The following is a 22,500-nucleotide window of genomic DNA, read 5'->3' on the forward strand; positions in this document are numbered from 1 at the left end:
CGAGGTGTGAGATTGCACCACAACAACTAAGTTTCTCGGAAATCCGCACAAATGATTTCTTTATAGTGGTGAAGGCTTTGTGTAGAACCAACCACATTTTGGTATTACTGCTAATCTCCGTCGGTGCAGATAACTGCCACAGGACAGAATACAAAGTTAACCGCAAGAGTTTCCATTCTTTTAAATGCATTTCTTAACGAAAACTGGGCGTGCATATCTCTCCCAGTGAATTAATACGACTCCAGATACCAACCGGAAAATTTCTATTACGCGGCGCGATACATACAGCGCCTAACCTTCCCAAATGGTCTCTCATCTGGTACTGGCCAGGCTCAACGTTTTTTTATAATATATATATATATATATATATATATATATATATATATATATATATATATATATATATATATATAATCATTCTGTAAAGACGGAATACCAAATTTTTCAGCAAAATTTGCGGAAATACAAAAGCACTGCCAAGTGTGTGTGTGGGTATATATATATATATATATATATATATATATATATATATATATATATATATATATATACACTAGCAAATATTTCCCGGTCAAAAGCCAAATATAAAGTTTCGCATGTGTTCGAATACCCTATATATTAAGTTTCTTTTCTGTAGACCAAAAACTAAAAGAAGAGATTGGTAGAAATTTTTTTTTAACAAATATGTATTATTGTATCACATACATAAACATACATAGAAAGAGGTTTGTGTTTACTATAAACCTTTTACGAAAATATAACGCAAATCGTAGAATATCTGTATGAATTTAATTGCACGTAATAGTTGACTAAAGATGATCAGAAAACCGAAAAAACAAATAGGGAATTAATTAAAACGAATGTTTAAAAGAATTAATAAATTAGCTAGATCTTTTGCAGATGAATGCGATTCCATGATACATATATAACAAAGTTGTATTTTCTTTTTAAGTAATTAGATAAAAAGGGGGGTTAATATGAATATCAGTGCACAAAAAACCCATATATATATACGTATATATATATATATATGTGTGTGTGTGTGTGTGTGTATATATATATATATATATACACACACGTATATATATACACACACGTATATATATACACACATATATATATACACACATATATATACATATATATATATACACACACACACATATATATATATATTCTTGTAAATTATAATTTTAATTGTTTTATATATATATGTGTGTGTGTGTGTGTGTGTGTGTGTGTGTGTGTGTGTGTGTGTGTGTGCGATGAGCTAATTATAATTTTCAAGAATTTATTGTTCAACAAGACACGCAAAAAAAAAAAAAAAATTAAAATTCCTTAAGGAAATTTCAATATTCTTTTTGTGTGTCCTATCGAACAGTAAATATTGTAAATCAAAATTTGCAATCTAAAATTGTGTCTTTTATGACAAGCTGCATTTCCTATTTTGGTTGCATTGTGCTTTTTTTTTTATTTGGTTGGGTTTACTTTATAAATATTAATATTTATATACTCTTTAAATTTGCAGAAGCTCCTGGCTTGTAAATTAAATTTTTACTTCTGGATTTTATATAAATATGACCCAGCACCGAAATCTTACATTAAAAGATATGCCTCCATCTGGCCATTTCAAAACAGATAAGTGACTACACACACGTACACTCGTACAGACATACACTTTTTAAAAAAAAAAATTCTTCCTAACAAGCTTTTTTAAAGTTTATTAGTAATAGTTTATTTACATACGCACCAACAAGTTAGACACAATGCAAGGCGCGATTTTAAAAACCAGCATATTACGATTAGCTCGCTCTTCTCTACAACAAATGCCTGAGCAGCCCTGTTGGGGGCTCATCAAGCGATGACCAATTAATCAACCCCTTCTCAAACGGGTAAAAACACACCTATTCAATCTTTGTCGGGTAAATAGAAAATTTTAAACATGGATTCAATTATAGCATAGGTACCATTGAAATATATTTTTCGCTTCAGTTTTGCAGATATTTTGAATATAATTGATGTTTTGATCTTAAATTTTATTTTTTGTACCGAAATAAAATTATAAATTTTTTAAAAGTTAATAAATTTGAGCTTGGCGATTTTTCAGAATCGGCAATAAAGCAAAAAAAAAAAAAATGTTAAATGTGTGTGTGTGTGTGTGTTTGTGTGTGTTTATATAATAAAAATATATTATATATATATATAATGTATATATGTATGATAAATATATCTATTATATGTATATATGTATAATGTATGTATGAAATATATATATATAAATGTATAACATATATTATATATATTATGTACAATAAATATATATATTATATATATGTATAATAAATATATATATATATATATATATAAATATATGTATAATATATATATATAAATATATGTATAATATATATATATATAAATATATGTATAATATATATATATATACATATACATATATAAACATATATATATTTATTTATATATATATATATTACTGTAGAAATATATTTTCTTATTATATATCAATCCTTAAATAAAAAGCTCAATGTGATTACAGAGCAATATATATAGAATAAATGACAAAAAGTTATATTCCAAAATTCATGATGTTGATCATCTTATAATTTATTCCTTTAATTTAGTTTGCATTTAAAATTCTTGATAGTATCTATTTCGTAGCGCAAAATCAATCACTTAATTATCATATCAATTATTTTATCAATTAGTGAATCTATTAAGGGCATAATAGATTCACTAATTGATATAATAATTAAGTGATTGATTTTGCGCTACGAAACCGATACTTTCAAGAATTGTATAAATCAACTGATTTAAAGGAATAAATTATAAGATAGTTAACATCATGAATTTCGGAATATAAATTTTTGTCATTTATTGTATATATATATATATATATATATATATATATATATATATATATATATATATATATGATTGTTGAGCTGGATTAAATCCGACGATATGAAATAAAATGACCATCCCTCTTGAAGAAGCCCGCATAAATCGGGCGAAACGTTGAGTATCCAGGTCCTTCCACCTCCATTTTATTTCATATATATATATATATATATATATATATATATATATATATATATATATATATATATGGAATCATGGATGGCTTCGTGGCCGAGTTCGAATTTCCGACCGGCAGTAATCGTGTCACCCTGCGCTAATGATTGCCGAAAGGATGAAACACTAGTGTCTGTAGGTATTAAAAAAAATATTATACGAAATAATAATATCAGCTCTTGATGAATTCATTTCTTATTTTTGAGCACTTTAAAGTTGAAATGAACTCGCATGCACAATCATGATATTATAATCATTAGATCACACTGGACGGGTGTTACGACATTAAAAAAAAAAAATTAATTTCAGTGATATTTCTCACGGTTGACGTTGGCTGTGAGGTAATAGAGTCAGAGATAGCTTCGTAGCCGTGTTCGAATCTCCCAACCGGTAGTAATCGTGTCACCCTGCACTGATGATTCCTGAAATAATGAAACAATAGTGTGTCTGTAGGTATTAAAAAATTATATATATATATATATATATATATATATATATATATATATATATATATATATATATATATATATATATATATATTATTATTAGTATTATTTGAGGGTAAACAGTTACATATGGTCGCTACAAATAGCCATGTCTGTTTCAGTCAAAGAGACTTCCTCAGGCGACCTAGAACCTCTCGACGTCAAAAACAAACAAACAAAAAAAAAAAACACACACACACACACACACACACACACACACACACACACACACACATATATATAATCGAAATAATTTAAGATATTCTGTCAGTATTTATTATTCGCCGACGCGTAACTTAGATAAATAGAGATGGTAGAATGAATTTTTTGTACTATTATTATTTAAAAAAAAAAAAAAAACGATTTCAAAAATCATATTAAAAAAATTGAAAACATTACTATTTTAAATTATTTTTGGGCAGTTGAGCAGATTGTAGTGCCCCACTGGTGACGTGTCTCTATTAGCACAACGCCAGATAAAATAAAACCGTTTATTAAATTAACGCCGTTCGCAGTTCCTATCTAGAATTCTCCCTTTATTAAAAAACATACTCATGACAAAACGAAAATATTCTATTCCAAAAATCACGTAAATTGATTAAGTATTTTATTTTTATAAAGAAAATAAAGTTTTATTACTAACCGAAGAGCGACTGTATTGCTTGTCATTTTGATAATGGTAAAAACAAAATCAAATCGACAGCATAAAAAGCAAAAGGAGATGACTCAAAAATAATTCAAACCGAGAAGATATATATGCAATGTCTATAAATTCTCACTAATCGCTTAAAAATAATATTCTTTATAAAAATTATTATTTCAGCGCGGTCCGTATTCTGCATTATTTTTGAACAATAACAAAAATATATGGAACTTGTGAACAATTGTCAAAAGCCGAGGCTTGAACTCTCAAACTTTATCTTTAAGTACCAGACTTCGGACCCGAACACTAAGGAGCAAACTCTTCAACCAATTTTCCTCCTTGAAATAAATTCTGAAATTCAAAATGATAATAGTTTTCTACAATCTTTGTATTATTTGGAATATTAGCTTATGTCTTATCCTCATTGTTAACATTACGAAAAACACACACACAAAAAAAAACAACAAACAAAAAACTCTGTTCCGTCTGCCTGCTTCCCACCTGACTACAACTTGGATGTCTTCAAGTCCAACGTTAACAAATTCCTAATGAACCGCCCTCTTAAATAAACACTTCATTAAATCTCCACACCAACGTACTGTACTTGCAATAACCCTTATCTCTGAGTGGCTTCTGGGCCTTGATAAGTGGTGACCACCGTGTAAAAAAAAAAAAAAGTTGGAGCTACCTGAATTTCCACGAAGAGCTTCCACATCTTTGTTTTTACCTCCATTTGCATAAAACTAAATTAAACTAAACACATCTCACATTACCCTCCCCTTACGCCTAGCATCTGCGTTCCAAAATTCATTACAGTCAGTTAATCTACTTAACTCTATGCAAACAGAAATGAAAATGAAGGGATATAGTTCTCTCCCCCCGCTCCGAGGAGAGACTTTCTGACCTGCAAACAGTGCCTGGGCAGCCCCATCGATATTCCTCTGTAAGGGCGCCTCAGGTCATTAGCAATAAACTAATCCCCTTTCTCAAAGAGAGAGGGCAAAACCTACGAGAGTGAACCTCCTAGAGCTGCACATAATTAATTCCCTATCGCAAAACCAACAGGGACCGGATCATTACAGGAATACTCTAATCTCTGTTGATTTTGGGGCGGAGGATAAAAATCCATAAAATGAAAGTGAATCCTACACATATAAATGCATTAATTTTCTATAAACAAAAATGACAAATGTGTTTTTTTTTTCTTTTAGTGATCTAAGCAGTAAGCACATGCTGCTATTTCAGTTCATTTGAAGTATTTAAAAAAAAAAAGGTGACTTTTCAGTTTAGCCAACAAAGCAAAAAAAAAAAAAAAAAAAAAAAAAGGATGAAAAATAAAAACGCAGCAAATGAATGTTACCAAAGGCAAACTATGTTATTCGTCTACCTAAACTGATAAGCGTTTTGTGTGTTTTAACTTATTTTAAAGTGTTTTTTTAGTTAAAATTAAAGGTTGTGTAAAATCTGTAGAGTTAGAATGCAAAACAAAATGGTGGTCTTATTCGAGCTATAGTCGAATTTTGATAATCGCTCAAAAATCGAAAGTTAAACAAAAAAACTGATATAACCAATAAATGTCATCAATCGTGCGAAAATGTAATGTTATCGAAGCCACCATTTTGTTTTTCGTTCTATCTTCATAGTATTTAGACTAGCTTTATTTTTAACTAAAAACCAGAAATTAAAATAAAAAAGCTATAATTTAAAATAAATTTGGTAACACTTATCTCTCTATATATATAAAAGTGAGAATGTGTGTGTGTGTGTGAGAGAGAGAGAGAGAGGACACTTCTCAACCTATATACTCAACGAATTTTTTATCTACAGACTGGACATTTGGTATATAAGCTATTCAGACACGTGGGGAAAAATTAATCGGTTTTTATCCAGAAGAAAAAGCTGCAAAGAGATAAAAAAAAAAAATAGAAAAATTGGCACTTTTTATCTGTCAACTGTTTCACGACTGTGCATGCGCGGTCGTGAAACATGACAGCTTCAATATGTTAAGAATAAGTAGGTTTGAAAACACTTTTTAAAGATCCTGTCAACCTGGCCCAATGGTTATTGTACTTGACTTACTGTCTTTAAGTTTTGGTTTCGATATCAGTTCGAGTAATTTTTTTTTTACTTAGAAGAAATGACTGTTTATAAAAAACATAATACTTGCATGCACATGTCTCAGTTTCTGTTTGAATGAAAATATAATATTTATGCGCATTTTACGACCGGGCAACGCTGGGCGGCTTTCTAGTTGATTTTTTTATATTTGCTGTTTTTTTTACCACTTTTTTGTCTTTGTTAGATATTCTTGAAAACTACCTATAATTTATAAATTATAAACCGATTTTTTATTTCGAGAGAAAAAAAAAATTTAAGTGCAAAAATCAATTATATTTACAATATCTGCAAAATTGAAAAAAAAAGTATTTCAGTGGTCTCTATGCTATAATTGAATCGAATATTAAGGTATTCTGAAATTTGTTGTGTATTTATTTGATTCACTTTTTTTTTTTTTTGCTTCGTTAGCTATTCTGGAAAATCACAGTTAAAATGAAAATATTTCAGATTTGAATTAAATTCGTCTATAGGCATTTGACACTTATTAATCAAGAGTACCAACACCTTCTAAAGCAAAAAGAAACAAGTGAAGCATGCATTGTCCCCCGTGAGTGCACAGTGAACGAGGCATAAAAAGTTCGGAAGTTCAGCATTTGCCCCCCCCCATCCATTTAGCCCCCAAAGTCCCCAGGGGGCGTCAAATCCTGGTGAAAATAAACAAACGGCGCAGTTTTAAGCCTTAACATATGTAAATTTGAATTCTGCACGATGCAAAAAAAAAAAAAAAAAAAAAAATGCCTAAGTCCATGATTTGCCCCCCCACCCCATTTAGCCCCCAAAGTTCCCAAAGCCTTAACATATTTAAATTTGAGTTCAGCACCATGCAAAACTGCTAAATAGACATACACAGAAAATGCTGGACAAATATGGTAAAATAGTCCCAAAAAAGGAGTGTTTTTATTAGCCCTAAAAGAGCCCCTGAGGTACACCCAAGAGTTATCGCGAAGTATAGACAAACAAAATAAGATAGAAATCAGTTAGTTACAACTTTTCAGAAAGTTTTATAAAAGTCCAAGGCATCAATTTTTTCAATAAGCACAAAAGTGTCAATTTTAGCCATTTTAACCCGAAAGGCACCCCTTGGGGGGGGGGGGGGGTGGCAACAGGAGTTTTTCCGGAAAATCTGTTCTGTTACTTTTTTTTACTCATATCATGTTCAATGTTTGTGCAAAATTTCAAAAAATTCTAAGGCGTAGTTATTGAGAAAAGTGCGGACAGACGAACGGACAATGGTGAATTTACAAATACACCCTCTTTTGTCGGGGGACGAATAAAAATATTTTCTTTAAACGAAAAACAAAAATACTTTAATGTTTAAAGTGTTTCCTTCTTTTTTTGTTGTTGCTGTTATTGTCCCTATTGTTAATTTATTGACTGTAGGTGAAACATTAAAACACAACGTATCTTTGTGAAATTCAAACCGAACGCCATTTACATAATTTATGATTTCACTTAAGCGTTTTTTTTTTTTTTTTTTTTTTCATGTAGACAACAATCATATATATTATTTCTTTCTTTAAACTTTTTCTTTTTAACTTTTTTCTTTTACATACAAGTAAGATGTTTGCAATGTTAATTAAAAAAACAAACTTGAAGGCGGAGGTTTTTTAAAATTTATTTTTAAATACGATCCTCTACTTAAATCTGAAAACATAATTAATAATTATGATGACGACGACGACGACGACGACAACAAAAACAACAACAACAACAACAACAATAATAATAATAATAATAATAATAATAATAATAATAATAATTCTGGGGAGACTTGTTGTCATAGACTCAAGGGAACATCAGAAATTGTTCTCAATGAACAATCGGCATTTTTTACTACCTACCCCAGCGTAGTATAAACACCCCCAATCACCCCATGTTAAGAACAGCTTTCGGAATAACTACCCCCCCCAATCTCCTGGGACACGTCGTAAAAATTTACCGAACAATCTTTGATGATAGCTTGTGTGATTACTTGCGACTACTTGTAATATATATATATATATATATATATATATATATATATATATATATATATATATATATATATATATATATATATATATATATATATTTAAACCGTATTCTTTTTTTTTTTCAGATTCTTTTATTTTTTCCAAGTGAGTAAATAATAATAATAATAATAATAATAATAATATGCTGCTTGTCCTTTACTTAGTCCGTACGTACGTTACACTTTGAAAAAGGCCAAATATAATTATTCGAAAGCCAAACTATTAAAAAAAAAAGGCTAAATTAAAGAAATTTGGCCTTGAAAAGGCTAATCTGGCAACCCTGAACAAGAATATGAGAAGGAACTCGTTTTCGAATATCATGATAATACTATATGATCATTGTTGTAATAGTGTGAAAAAGAAAGGCGTAATAATTTCGATGTGCAGCGGTTTTTCACCGAAGAAAAAAGTCAGCAAAATGCTACGTAAAAAGGAAACATTCGAAAGAAACAAGGCAAAAAAAAAACAAAAAACAAAAAAATATTGTTTGCAAAAAGCTGCTGGACTGAAAGAACGACTTAAATATGATTTTATTATTTGTATTGAACTATGTAACACAATATTTCTTTTCTGAATATATATTAGTACTTATTAATTGATCTCATTTGTGTCAGTTCTATTAATATATTTAAAATACAATGGACGCTATTTTCATAGAAATGTTAATAAACTCATATTTGCTGGGTGTTATTTGGTTTTCATGTCCTGAAAGCCAATTTTTTCGCTATTCAGATTTATATCAACTTCATCAAAACATATTTGTTGATTCAATATATTTCTCATTCCAGGGAATTTTCACGGTTCGTGCGCCGTGCTGAGTAGTATTAGTTGTAGTAGTATTAGTATTAGTCAAGTACAAATATTAAATTGTACTACTTGTAAAAATATAAATATCTAACCATTCTAACATAAAAATATACCCATACATTTTTTTTTTTATAACCGTATTCTTTTAATTTTTTTCGGATTTATTAATTTATTTATAATAATAATAATAATAATAATAATAATAATCAGATAATACTAATATTTTTTACTTGAGAATCACAGCTTATCAAAGCTCGAAAGCCACTCGAGGATAAGAGTTAATGAATGTAAAGTGGTAATATAGTAATCGTTAATTGTGTAAATTTGGTCACATTTGATTATTTATGGGGACGGCTCGTTAACAAGGATTACAAAAATCTGAGTAAACGTTTGTTTGCCGAAGGCTTTTTTTTTTCCTATATATTTTAACCACACGAAATATATTTTAAAATCTGCGTCGGTATTGGGATTGCGTTATGTTTGAAAAGGAGAGTAAAAGAATGAACCCTGTGATTACTTTAGACTCTCCCTTTCTCTTATTTTATTCTTTTAAATTAAAATTTTATTTCCATGAACGATTTGTCTGCCAAAGAGCGAAAATTGTTGTTTTTTTTGGGTCGGAATCTATTCGATCTAAAACTTATCTTTGACTACTTTTTTTTTTTTTACCTTAAAGTAGTATTGTTTTGATTTTAGTTAGTTACATCAAGCGGCTTCATGCCTTGTTTGGAGCAATTTCCATATCAAATATCAAATATCCATTTTGATTGTTGATTGCTAATGCAGAGAGTGATCCGCGCTATTTTTTAAATCGTATTTCCAAGTTTAATTAAAGTTTTATGATATGCTTTTTTATTCAATTGTAAGGTGAAAGTACAGAATAGTTACAAAACACCCTCCTCTCCTCATGTTAAGGATAGCTTTTTAAATAATAACGTTATTATTTCAGCACGGATCACTCTCTGCGTTAGGTGTATCAGAATTTTGAGGGAATTTTTGACGCCCCTAACACGAAACTGCGAATAAAATATAAAAAACTCGTATTTTCTCTTTTAAAAATGGGTTGTTTATTTTCTTTATGGATTATACTTCCAAAATAAACTAATAAAGTTGTTTTAAAAGTAATAGATTTTTTTTTATTTTTTAAAAAACAGTAATGAAATTATTTGAATTTTACGAGCTCACTATTTTTCAATTTTTAAACTTTAAATATCTATCAAAATTTTTCTATTGATTCTATTTTTACGATATTTTCAGGGTCAATGTGAACTTTTATGCTCTTTCCAATAAACCGAATAGAATATTTTAGACAAACGTTTTTTTTAATTCACGCCCCCTCCCCCATTTTCAAGTGTCTATTAAGAAGTAAATAATTAATTTATTCACCAAAGTGTTATATTTCACAAATTGAAGATAAGGTCAATAAATAATATATTCAAATTTAAAACAAAAAAAGTAGTGTTTTTTAGAAATTTACTTGTAAAGTCCGAAGTTTAAAACTTTTTTTTTAAACCACGTTGTTTTTTTTTATTTATTTTTTTTTAATGAAGCCTTGGTCCTTGCTCCTTTAATTGAAAAAAAAATTAGGGTTTGAATTTCATTTTTCGAGTAGTTATAAGCTTGGAAAAACAGGGGGTCGAATTATTCAATATTTTTCACAAAATTTCTGACACACCTATCTCTGCATGAGTACCGATTATTGTAATCAATCGTAATAAAAAAAAGGTCAATAAGTCACACATCTTTTATTCAGTGTCTGTCTATTACTCTCATCCTCTCGCACTGTATATTTTCTAACCCCTTTCACCCCGTGCTCTTATTATATATAATTTCTATCAGTCTTGCTTCCGTAAATCCCCCGCTCTCTCTGTCTCTGCACCCTAAAAGTAAAAACGTAATAAAACTATAAAAACAGAAGATTGGAATAGTCCATTAGAAACAATTGGGAATATAACAACAAGTAATACTATTTAGCTTAGAGTTTAAGAGAGAGGGAGGGATAGAGAGAGAGAGAGAGAGGTGGAGAGAGTGAGAGCAGAAATAATTTTAGGATTTTGTTTTTTTATTTAAAAAGGCATTGCCAAGGCTGCTGCAAAGGAGATGGGCTCTCTCTACAATGCTAGAAAATTATCCACATCTGACAGTATCCTTACAAGACCACTATTCGCTCATGTATGGAGTATTGTTGCAAGATATCGGCTGGTTCATCAACCACTAGTTTTTCACTTTTTTACATTATCCCAAAATGAGTTTCCAACAGATTCCGCACTATCAACCAAACACCAACCTTTGGCTCATCGCCGCAATGTTGAATCCCTCCGCCCCCCCCTTACAAGTACTTTGATGAATGTGCTTTGACAATCTTGTAGTACTTGCGCCCTTTCGGTTTAAACACTCCGATTAACGTAACAAGCAGCAAAATCCCATCCATTTACTTTAGAAATCACAAGGTACTGGTCTTCGGGCCAAGATCAAAGTGTAGTATCTGCTCTTCAGATGCTGCACTTCAATTTTTTGTTCTTTGTCAATGGAGGAGAGATCCTTCACGACTGAGAGATTTTTAAAAACTTTTTGTACCTTTTCTTCACGTTAAAAAACGACCCTAGTGTCTAACTCTGTCCCGTGGGGAGGCATTGTAAATAGGAACTCTAAAAGTTTCTTCCTCGAACTGCTAGATTTTGGAATTCCCTCTTAATCTTCTGCTTCCCCAATGACATGCAGAAGTTTAAATGTAATGTAAACAGACGTCTCGCTGCCCAACTCCCTACATAGTGTCGCTGTAGATATTGTGCCAAATAGTAGCGCCTTATGTCCAAGTGACACTGTGCTTTAGAATAAACAAGAGTAATAATAAAAAATAACTAGCTTTGGTAAAGCAACTTTCCTGATCTAAACAATCTAATCAGAGCTCAGTGGATGACCCAAAGGGTTACACCTTTTCTATTACACCCTCCCTCACTCCTTCCTCACTCTCTGTGCCTAACGCAACAATCAGACAAGTTTTCGTTTGTCTGCAACAATCCACGTTCACACAGAATGTTTGAAGTTAACTTTTCTTTGAAAGTGGGTCAGATTTTTAAACAATTTTGTCGAATTGATGTTATGACTAAACCTAAGTGTAAGCAATTCAATAAAACTTTACAAAAATTTTATTAAAAAAGAACAACGATTGCTTGTATACATATATGTGTATATGTTTGTATATATGTATTTATACACATATGTGTGTATATATACATATATATTAACGTACATGTATATGCATATATGTATATGAATGCAATTAGTATTTATATATGCATGTAATATGAATATATATTCATACATACATACATTCCATCAATATACACTTACACACACACACACACACACACACACACACACACACACACACACACACACACCTCATATAGATAGAGATAGATAGATAGATAGAAAGATAGAATTACTAGCAGACGGCCCGGCGTGTCCCGGTTGAATAAGATTAAATATTATATTTCAATTCATGAAGATTTCGTATTTATTATTATAGAGACGATTTTCTATCGATTATTATATTGTACCTAATATATTGCAGTGATTTCAAAAGCAAAAAAAAAAAAAAAAAATAAAATAAATGAATAAATAAATAAAAATAAAAAATAATGACGTGTGCCATCAGTTAGAATCGAAACACAAACATATAGCTAAACCAGCCTTATCCGTTAGCGTATTACCTAAATCCATACGTATACAAATGTCAAACAAAGAAAAAAATTACGTTATTTAACCTATAAGATTTAATTAACGCATGCGCAGACGTATATAACCGACTTACGCCAGTCAATGTATTTATAAAAATTTTGAACCGTTTAGCAACAACTTTACTGGCTAAAAACTAAACAGAAAGTGTGCTACCGGGCCAAATACTCTATATATCAACTTACCTTTACTCTTTTACCTTGACCCTTATATGTTAGACCTACTTTTAATTACTATTTACCATTTTAGTCTATTCCTTCATTCTCATTTAATTTCTAAATGTCATTAAGACAATTATTTTTCTATATATGCATTTTGTATAATTCTGATCCTTCTCTGTTCTGATGAGAAGCATTTAGCCTCGAAATCCCATGGTCGAAAGAGGCCTTTTCTTAAGTTTTCCCTGAACTTTTTCTTATTGTTCTGATGATATTATGAAGTTATATATAATTTTATTCATTATCTTTCATTTAATATATATATATATATATATATATATATATATATATATATATATATATATATATATATAATTTCATACACATACATTACTGTTTCGCTGTTTCATCGGTGTGACTATGGGTGGGGCAGTGAATTAATAGTGTTTTGACATTCCAAATACCTAAACTCAATATGTTTACACAAAGAGCATCGCATAATATATTAATGGTAATTTGTATATCACTTCCCAATATGCTCAACCTAAGATAGGCAGAATTATAGCCATTCGCACACAATACTGTTTCGCTGTTTCACAGCTCATCAGTGCGGCTAGACAAGCAACTACCTCAAGCCAGGATCAAAAACCGACCGCCTAATTGACAGTTGGAGCTTCTAACCATTGCGCTATGCGGACAGTGAATTAACACTGTTTTGACTCTCTCTCTCTCTCTCTCTCTCTCTCTCTCTCTCTCTCTCTCTCTCTATATATATATATATATATATATATATATATATATATATATATATATGTGTGTGTGTGTGTGTGTGTGTGTGTGTGTGTTTATTACCGTTTTTAATCTGCTTGGTTCCACATGTTTCGATTGCTGGAGTCGTGTAAAAACATATTTTGCTCTACAGTAGTATTGAGCACATTCTTCAGGGTTTTTTTTTAAAAGCATTTACGATTTAGTCATTATATATATATATATATATATATATATATATATATATATATATATATATATATATATATATATACACATTTCATCTTAAATTCCACGCAAAAATGTAGAAACTATGCATAAATAGAATTCAACGTAATAAGGAAATAAAACCAATAACTTATTAACCATAAAAAAGCAATACGTAATTAATTAACACTCGTTTTTCAAAGGAATATACAAATTAGTTAATCTTCATGTAGTCGCTCGCATATCCATGACTGATTATATTAAGAAGTTCACTTTAATAGTTTTTACATAAAAAAGTAGGCTTTTAATATCATTATCAATGAAAAACATATCTCAACTTTATAGATAGATATCTCTATATAAATATTAACCTGTGCTAAAACGTTTCCATCATACGCAAAATATAAAACGATGCATAGATAGAATACACTATAATAGTAAAATAGAACAAATAATTTAATAAGAAACCATGAAAAACAAATAATTAACTCTCGCTCGTTTTTTTTTTTCTGGAATATGCAAATTAGCAAACATTCACGTAGTCGCTCGCATATCAATGACTGAGTATATTGAGAAGTTCGCTACATGGTCTCTGTTGATTGCGGTGTAATTCTACGTTTGTGCAGAAAATTTGAGAATTGATAAGTTTATTGCTACTCGCTTGAGGCACCCTTTGCCAGGGAATGCCGACGGGGCTACCAAAGCATTTTTTTGCAAGCTAGAGTGCCCCTTCTCGAGGGCGCTGTTTGCTCACTCTCACTTTTCGACACAGTTCTTACAGTGGGAAAGAACTAAATACCACTTTTAAATAGATAAAGTATGCTTTTAATATCAACTAGATTGAGCGCCCAGCATTGCCCGGGTATTTGGAGGTGTGTTGAGCAAAAAAAAAAAAAAAAAAAAAAAAAAAAAAATGATAATACCTATTCACAATGCCTCCCCACGGGACAGAGTTAGACACCAGGGTCGTTTTTTAACGTGGAGAAAAGGTACAAAAATAAAAATTGTCTCAGTCGTGAAGGATTTCTCCTCCACTGAAAGAGAACGAGAAATGGAAGTGCCGCATCTGAAGAACAGATACCACACTTTATGATAGTCGGCAGACAGGCTCGAACCCGTACCACGAAGGAGGAAAAGAACGTGAAAAAAAAAAAAAATAATAAAACGCGACGTCTTTGTCGTTGCGTCTATCGCCAAACCCGAAGTGGCGAAGGTTTAAATTAAGGCTAGTCAATCGAAAAGAGGGGATGACTTACGAAAATATCGGCGAAAAAAAGCGACCCCTCACTGTAGAAAAGTGCCCAGTTGAAGGTGAAAGAGTAATGTTTTTAGCCATTTTTTCGATATTTGTCGTCTGAAGAATCGAGTTTCAAAACGATACCGATCGCGTTAAAATCCGTGGCCTCTATCGAAAGTTTTAGACATACATACATACATACATACATACATTTAAACAGACAGGTGAGGTTTATATTATAGAGGATGTCAGAGCGAGAAAATTTCTCAACTTTATAGGTTATATATATATATATATATATATATATATATATATATATATATATATATATATATATGAGGAATTTATACCACTCCTATATAATGGAGATCAATTTAGTTCCCCAAACAGCTTCAATAATTTATTTCACTCCTAATGTAACTATCGCTAGACGTCCATCCCTATTATGTTACTTAGTATCTTCTTTCCTCTTTTGATGAGAAGCATTAGGCTTCGAAATACCATGGTATAAAGAGTTTTCACTTACCCAATATCCCTAATTGATGTATATCCTTATTGAGTACATGAATAAATCTATATACATTTATATATAGTTTTGTTTATTTATTGACATATATATGTGTGTGTGTGTGTGTGTGTATGTGTGTGTGTGTGTGTGTGTGTAATAGTGTAAGGACTATTAATCGGGAATCGAAACAATTGTGCCTAGTTTCCGATTCCAAAACAATTCCTATAATTATCATTTTTTTAATTTGATTTTGTTTAAAACAAAATCTTCCATTGCTGGTAATAATAAAATAATGGATATTTTTTAAATTTTTTAAACTACTATAGTTATACAATTTTATAGTTAACTATTTAATGATTTATACAATTTTATAGCTAAATATTTAATGATTTATACAATTTTATAGTTAACTATTTAATGATTTATAAAATTATATATATATACTTTAAGGTATTGAAATGAATTATATTACTGGTTAGTGAATCTAGATGTTTCAAGTCTTATAAAATACTGGAAGAAAAAATTCTATAAGACAATCCCACCAAATAAAAATTGCTCAATATTTAATAGATAGAGCAAATAAAATTCGAGTTTATATATTGAGATTTCATTTAAAAAGAACCACTTTTCCAAATAAAACAATATTGTTTGAACTAAAGAATAATTTAAAAGAATAATTTAAATATTGTATTCCTTAGCACAGACAATACATTTTTATTTTGAAAATAGATTTTTTAAATGAAATTTGGACATATAAACTCTAATTAATATATATATATATATATATATATATATATATATATATATATATATATATATATATATATATATATTAATTAGAGTTTATATGTCCAAATTTCATTTAAAAAATCTAAAAAAATGTATTGTCTGTGCTAAGGAATACAATATTTAAATTATATATATATATGATACGTCTGTATGTACGTACACGTGTATGTATGTATGATCCGACAGTAAGCGTAATTACATTAAAGTTCACAAAAATCCAATTAAAAAAATATAAACAAGATCGGCACACAACAATTATTTAAAATATTATTTCGTACTAAGTTTTTATTTCGTCGTTAAAAAGAAGGAAAAACAACTCGAAACTGTGAATAAAATTTAAATTTCAAAATTTCATAAAACGTCCTAGAATTTGCTGTTCCTGTACCAAAGATTCTCAATTTATCAAATATCGATCTATAACAGATCATTCCTCATTACAAAGTGAAAAGAAGATGTTTATCTAGTCTGAATCAATTCAATTTATGATTGAATTTTAATTATCTGTTCTTCTCAATCCGAGGCAGGGAAATCGATCACGACTGAGACAATTTTTTTCCAGTCTAAAATGGTGTCGTAGGGGAATTAAAAACTGAATTTATGTCGAACTCTGCCATAGATATAGCATTGCTTTTTACATAATACACAATTAATGTAAATATCGAAGAACCACTGTAACCAAGAAAAACAAGCACACGATGTATGTATGTATGTATTACGTATGTATTTATGTGTGTATGTATTTATGTGTGTATATGTATGTATTTATGTGTGTATGTATTAAGTATGTATTATGTACGTGTATTTATGTGTGTATGTATTATGTATGTTTGTATGAATGTATGTATTATGTTTTTTATAATTGAGATGGTTGATTAAAACGAGCGACAGTTGGTTGTTTAAATGTCGAAGAATCATTATAACCAAGAAAAACAAAGCAGACGATGTATGTATGTATGTATGTATGTATGTATGTATGCATGTATGAATGTATTATGTATGTATGCATGCAGGAATGCATGTATGAAGGTATTATGTATTTATGGATGGATGCATGTATGCATGTATGTATGTATGTATTTATTACGTATGTATTCATGTGTGTATGTATTATGTATGTTTGCATGAATGTATGTATTATGTTAATTGAGATGGTTGACGAAAACGAGCGACAGTTGGTTGTTTCAATATCTCAAAAGATAAGCATATCAAAGAGCCTCCGTAAACTACTGATCTATGTGTCTGTCTACGTAGTATATATATATATATATATATATATATATATATATATATATATATATATATATATATATAATCACAGTCACCTATAATTAATGTTTCTACACAATCTATCTATCTATTTAAATCACATTATCTCTCATTTTACATATGCGTGTGAATATATATATATATATATGTATATATATATATATATATATATATATACACACTACATAATTCATACATATATAACGTAACATACGTATAATAACACACACACACACTTACGTACGTACATACATACATACATACATACATGCGTAATACATATACAATACATACATACATAAAAACTTGCATACAAACGTAATACATAAATACACACACATACATACATGCATACATACATACATACATACATACAAATACAATACATACATAAAGACATACATACAAACATAATACATAAATACACCCATACATACATTCATACATCGTCAGCGTTGTTTTTCTTCGTTAGAACAGAAGTTCTTCGATATATACATTGAATAATTTTGTGCGTTATGTAAAAAGCAAGGATATAACTATGATATATATATAGATTGGTATATTTAGGCAGCATTTTTTCATTCAAGCTAATATTATTAAATGCAAGGGAGAGACTTAGCTTTATGATTCTTTTATTTTTTATTTTTTATTTTTTATTTTTTATTTTTCATTTTTTCGATTTTCCGTATAATCTTTTTTATATCTCCATCGTTAATATTAATTAAAGCTGTTTAATATATATTTACATTTTCCATTTTTAATTTCCATTTTCGCTCCTTCTCACCTTTACTTCCTCAACACCTGAAGATGATCCGTGGACGAGTCGAAAGCGCTCGTGACAGTAACAATTAATGAACCTTCATTAAGCTTATACGGAAAAAAAAATATATATATGAAAGAAAAAATAATAAAAATAATAAAATTAAGTATCTCCATTGCATATATATATATATATATATATATATATATATATATATATATATATATATATATATATATATATATAATGAAAATAACACATTGTTTGTACCAGCAAATTGATAGCTTCGCTAAATAAATTATTTGCTAATATCTTCACTACGATGAAAAAACGCATTTTTTGAAACCCCACGGATTAAAAAAAATGTTAATATTTCCATTTGAACATCCTGTCGAACAATAAATTCTTGTGTGTATATATATATATATGTATATATATATATATATATATATATATATATATATATCTATATATATATATATACTTTTCGATGCTTTTTGTGACCAAGAGCGGGGGTTAGCTTGAAATATAAAAAATAACAATAAAAATATTAAATACAAAAAATAACATCGTTTTTCATGCTTCAAAAATCCCTCATAACCTTTAAATCAATATATATATATATATATATATATATATATATATATATATATATATATAATGTGTGTGTGTGTGTGCGTGCGTGCGTACATAATGAGGCATCAAAATATATTTGGCAATTAAGCTCTGTGGAGGTCTCCGCGTTTCATTCTCGTAGGGAATCGTCAGGCTAACATGCATGCAGAAGCGTCTGTTTAGCTTAATCGACAAATATATTTTTATCACGTCACCTAATTCCACCCAGGTATCAAAACACTGTAAAATTAAATTTATTTCGAGTTGAAATAAATTTATAATGAAATCAAGTTTTTGTTTTGTTCTTTTTTTAAACTCTTATGTATGTTCTCCTTCGCAATGAGTTCTCCCGGTTGAGATTTCCTACGGAAATTGCTCTATTGTTTACGGTGTACTATTCTCTCTACTCTCTCTTTCTCCGTATATATATATATATATATATATATATATATATATATATATATATATATAAAGCCGAATGTGTGTGCGTGTGTGTGTGTGTGTGTCTGGTCACGAATAGGCTCCTATATGGTTGACTATTTTAAAAAACTGATTACATATATGATAATGATAGAAGATGTTTTGAGACAAAGGAATGGGTATGTTTGATCTGGCAGAACAGTGGTTCATTAAAATTGTGGGGTCTGCGTTCGCATATAGTATGGAAATAAAAAAATTTAAAAATTAAAACAAAAAACGTTTACAAGTGTTTTTGATATAGATGAATACTTTGATAAGTATGCTTTAACTTAAATAGGGATGGTATAATAAAATAGTGGGGTCTGCGTTCGTGCCTGGCCTCCATAGAATGGAAATATGTCACAAAGTTTAACAAGGTTTTTTAATATAGATCCACAGAATATTGTGATAAATGTTTCAGTGTGAACAGATATGGTATAATAAATTATGGGGTTTATCTATTTTATTTGCTTTGGTTTTGATACCCCCAAATTCGAAGCTATTTCATTACAACCCTTCCTTTTCATAACCTATCATACTTTCATAAATCAGAGTCCATTTTCTGTACGCTGCTTTTGAACCCAGTCAACGACGGGTACTTTTGCTAGTATATATATATATATATATATATATATATATATATATATATATATATATATATATATATATATATTTGGGCATTTGTGTATTGGTATTCAGATTAAAAACCTTTTTTCTATTTATTTAAAAAAAAACACAACTTTGCTATATATGGGTCATGGAATTGGCGTCATCTACAAAATATCTAGCTAATTTGCATATTCTTTTAAACATTCATTTTAATTAATTCCCTATTAGTTTTTTCCCTTTACATTTTAATTAATTCCCTATTAGTTTTTCGGTTTTCTAATAGGATGATCATCTATTACAGTTAATTATATTCATGCAGATATTCTACATGATTTATACTTGCGTAATATTTACATAAAAAGGTTATAGTAAACACAAAACTCTTTCTATATATATTATGTATGCGTATATATATTTGTTTAAAAAATATTGCCTACCAAACTCCTTTGTCAGTTTTTGGTTCACATACATGAAACTTAATATATAGAGTATTCGAACCCATACGAAACTTTATATTTGGGTTATAAACGGGAAAAGTCGGGACAAAAGTGTAAAAATTTAAAAAATGAAATTTGCCAGGTGATGGTCGAACGACGGCATGCGTAACGTAATAATTATTGGTCCATGTTTTAATTTTTAGCCTTGCAACAAACAGTTTTTCATAGCTCAGGCATTAACGCCAGAGGAAAAAATAAATCTAAACTAAACGTTTTGGTTTCGATTCTCGGTGGTGGCGCACGAGTCATTTTTAAATTGTTTTCTGTAAATCATTATTATATTACAATAGAAAAATGCGAGCATGAAAAGTGATATGAAAAAGACAAGATATTCTAGTAAAAAAATATAAATTTATAACTTAAAATATTGCAGCATTAAGAATTGATTATATAATGTTATAAATTGAATTAAAAAAAATATTTTTTGCCCCCATAAACACATATGTAATAACAATGTATGGCACTCGTCTGCTTTCAATAAAATATCCCTAATTGTTTCCCTTTCATGCTTTCATTCTCTCTGTTTCACTTGTTACTTCTCTTTTCGAATTATTAGCAATAGTAGTCGCTGAAGCGACGTGGAAACCAGTCATAAAAAGCGCCGCTCACCTCCTTACATATTTTTACGAGTTTGAATACCGGAAAATTCACCATAACTTTTGTTTAACTGAACGAAAATTGAAAATATTCTTTCACAATATAGCTGAGACGGTGATCTATAAACTGTAATAATTGTTTGAAATTTGGTCGAAAAATAAGTGAGCGGTGAAGCAGTTCTAAATGACTAAAACTGCCACTTAATCATACATTCACCAAACACTACTGTGTTGTAATGATATTGAGTCCAATATAATATAATAATAAATACGAAATCTGCATTAATCAAAATATCATATTTAAGCGTATTTTACGACCGGACAATGTCGGGTGGCTTGCTAGTATATCTATATATAAAATGTCAAAAAGAAAAACTTACGTAGAATATAAATGAAAAATCACGTCATGGTCATATTGGCAGTTAAGTAAAATTTAAAACATTATGTACTCAAAGGCGTTTCGTTGTTTTCTTTTTATACATATATGTGCGTGGTTGTGTATATTTTCTGTGTCTATATACGTATGTGTAGAGCTTTGTCTATTGTCTTTAAAGTAGTTTATTTTATTTATTTCATTTCTTTTAAATATCTATTTTTTTTTACTTATCTATCTATCCATCTATCTATCTATCTATCTATCTATCTATCTATCTATCTATCTATCTATCTGTCTGCCTAATTATCTATCTATCTATCTATCTATCTATCTATCTATCTATCTATCTATCTATCTATCTATCTATCTATCTATCAATTTATATAAAAGAAACTTTGTGTGTGAGTTGGTTCATATGGCTCCTAAACGGCTGGAACGACGTTTAAAAATTCACATGTAGGTATTTAATGTGTCTGGGAGTTATCTTACTTAGGTTTCGTAGCGGAATGAGTCTGATAAGTACCGAAAATCGGTAATTGAAAAAAATGCCAATAAGTTTCCAGACATTTTACATATGAGCACTGTTATCAATAGTACACACATGAAACTTTAGTCTTCTTCAAAGTAATCTTCTCCGGCTGCAATACACTTGTACCATTCCAACAACTTCTGGGAGGCCTCATGGAAATCCTCTCGTGTGAGCGTGTCAATGACCCTCGTCGCAACCTCTGTTTTCTCCTCAATTGTCTCATAACG

At 29.6% G+C, this 22,500-nt stretch overlaps 1 long non-coding RNA gene across 1 annotated transcript in view; it reads right to left on the reverse strand.

The window, feature by feature from the left end:
• Positions 1 to 22,500, reverse strand: part of LOC145278058 (uncharacterized) — a 264,159-nt gene that overhangs the window by 212,263 nt on the left and 29,396 nt on the right. Inside the window, exon 2 of the long non-coding RNA XR_013868278.1 lies at positions 3,416 to 3,515. This is a non-coding gene — a long non-coding RNA (uncharacterized LOC145278058). The remainder of the gene's footprint in view (positions 1 to 3,415; positions 3,516 to 22,500) is intronic.

Source organism: Euprymna scolopes, chromosome 6, assembly GCF_053919585.1.
Source record: "Euprymna scolopes isolate OS-2025 chromosome 6, ASM5391958v1, whole genome shotgun sequence".
Classification (NCBI taxonomy): domain Eukaryota; kingdom Metazoa; phylum Mollusca; class Cephalopoda; order Sepiida; family Sepiolidae; genus Euprymna; species Euprymna scolopes.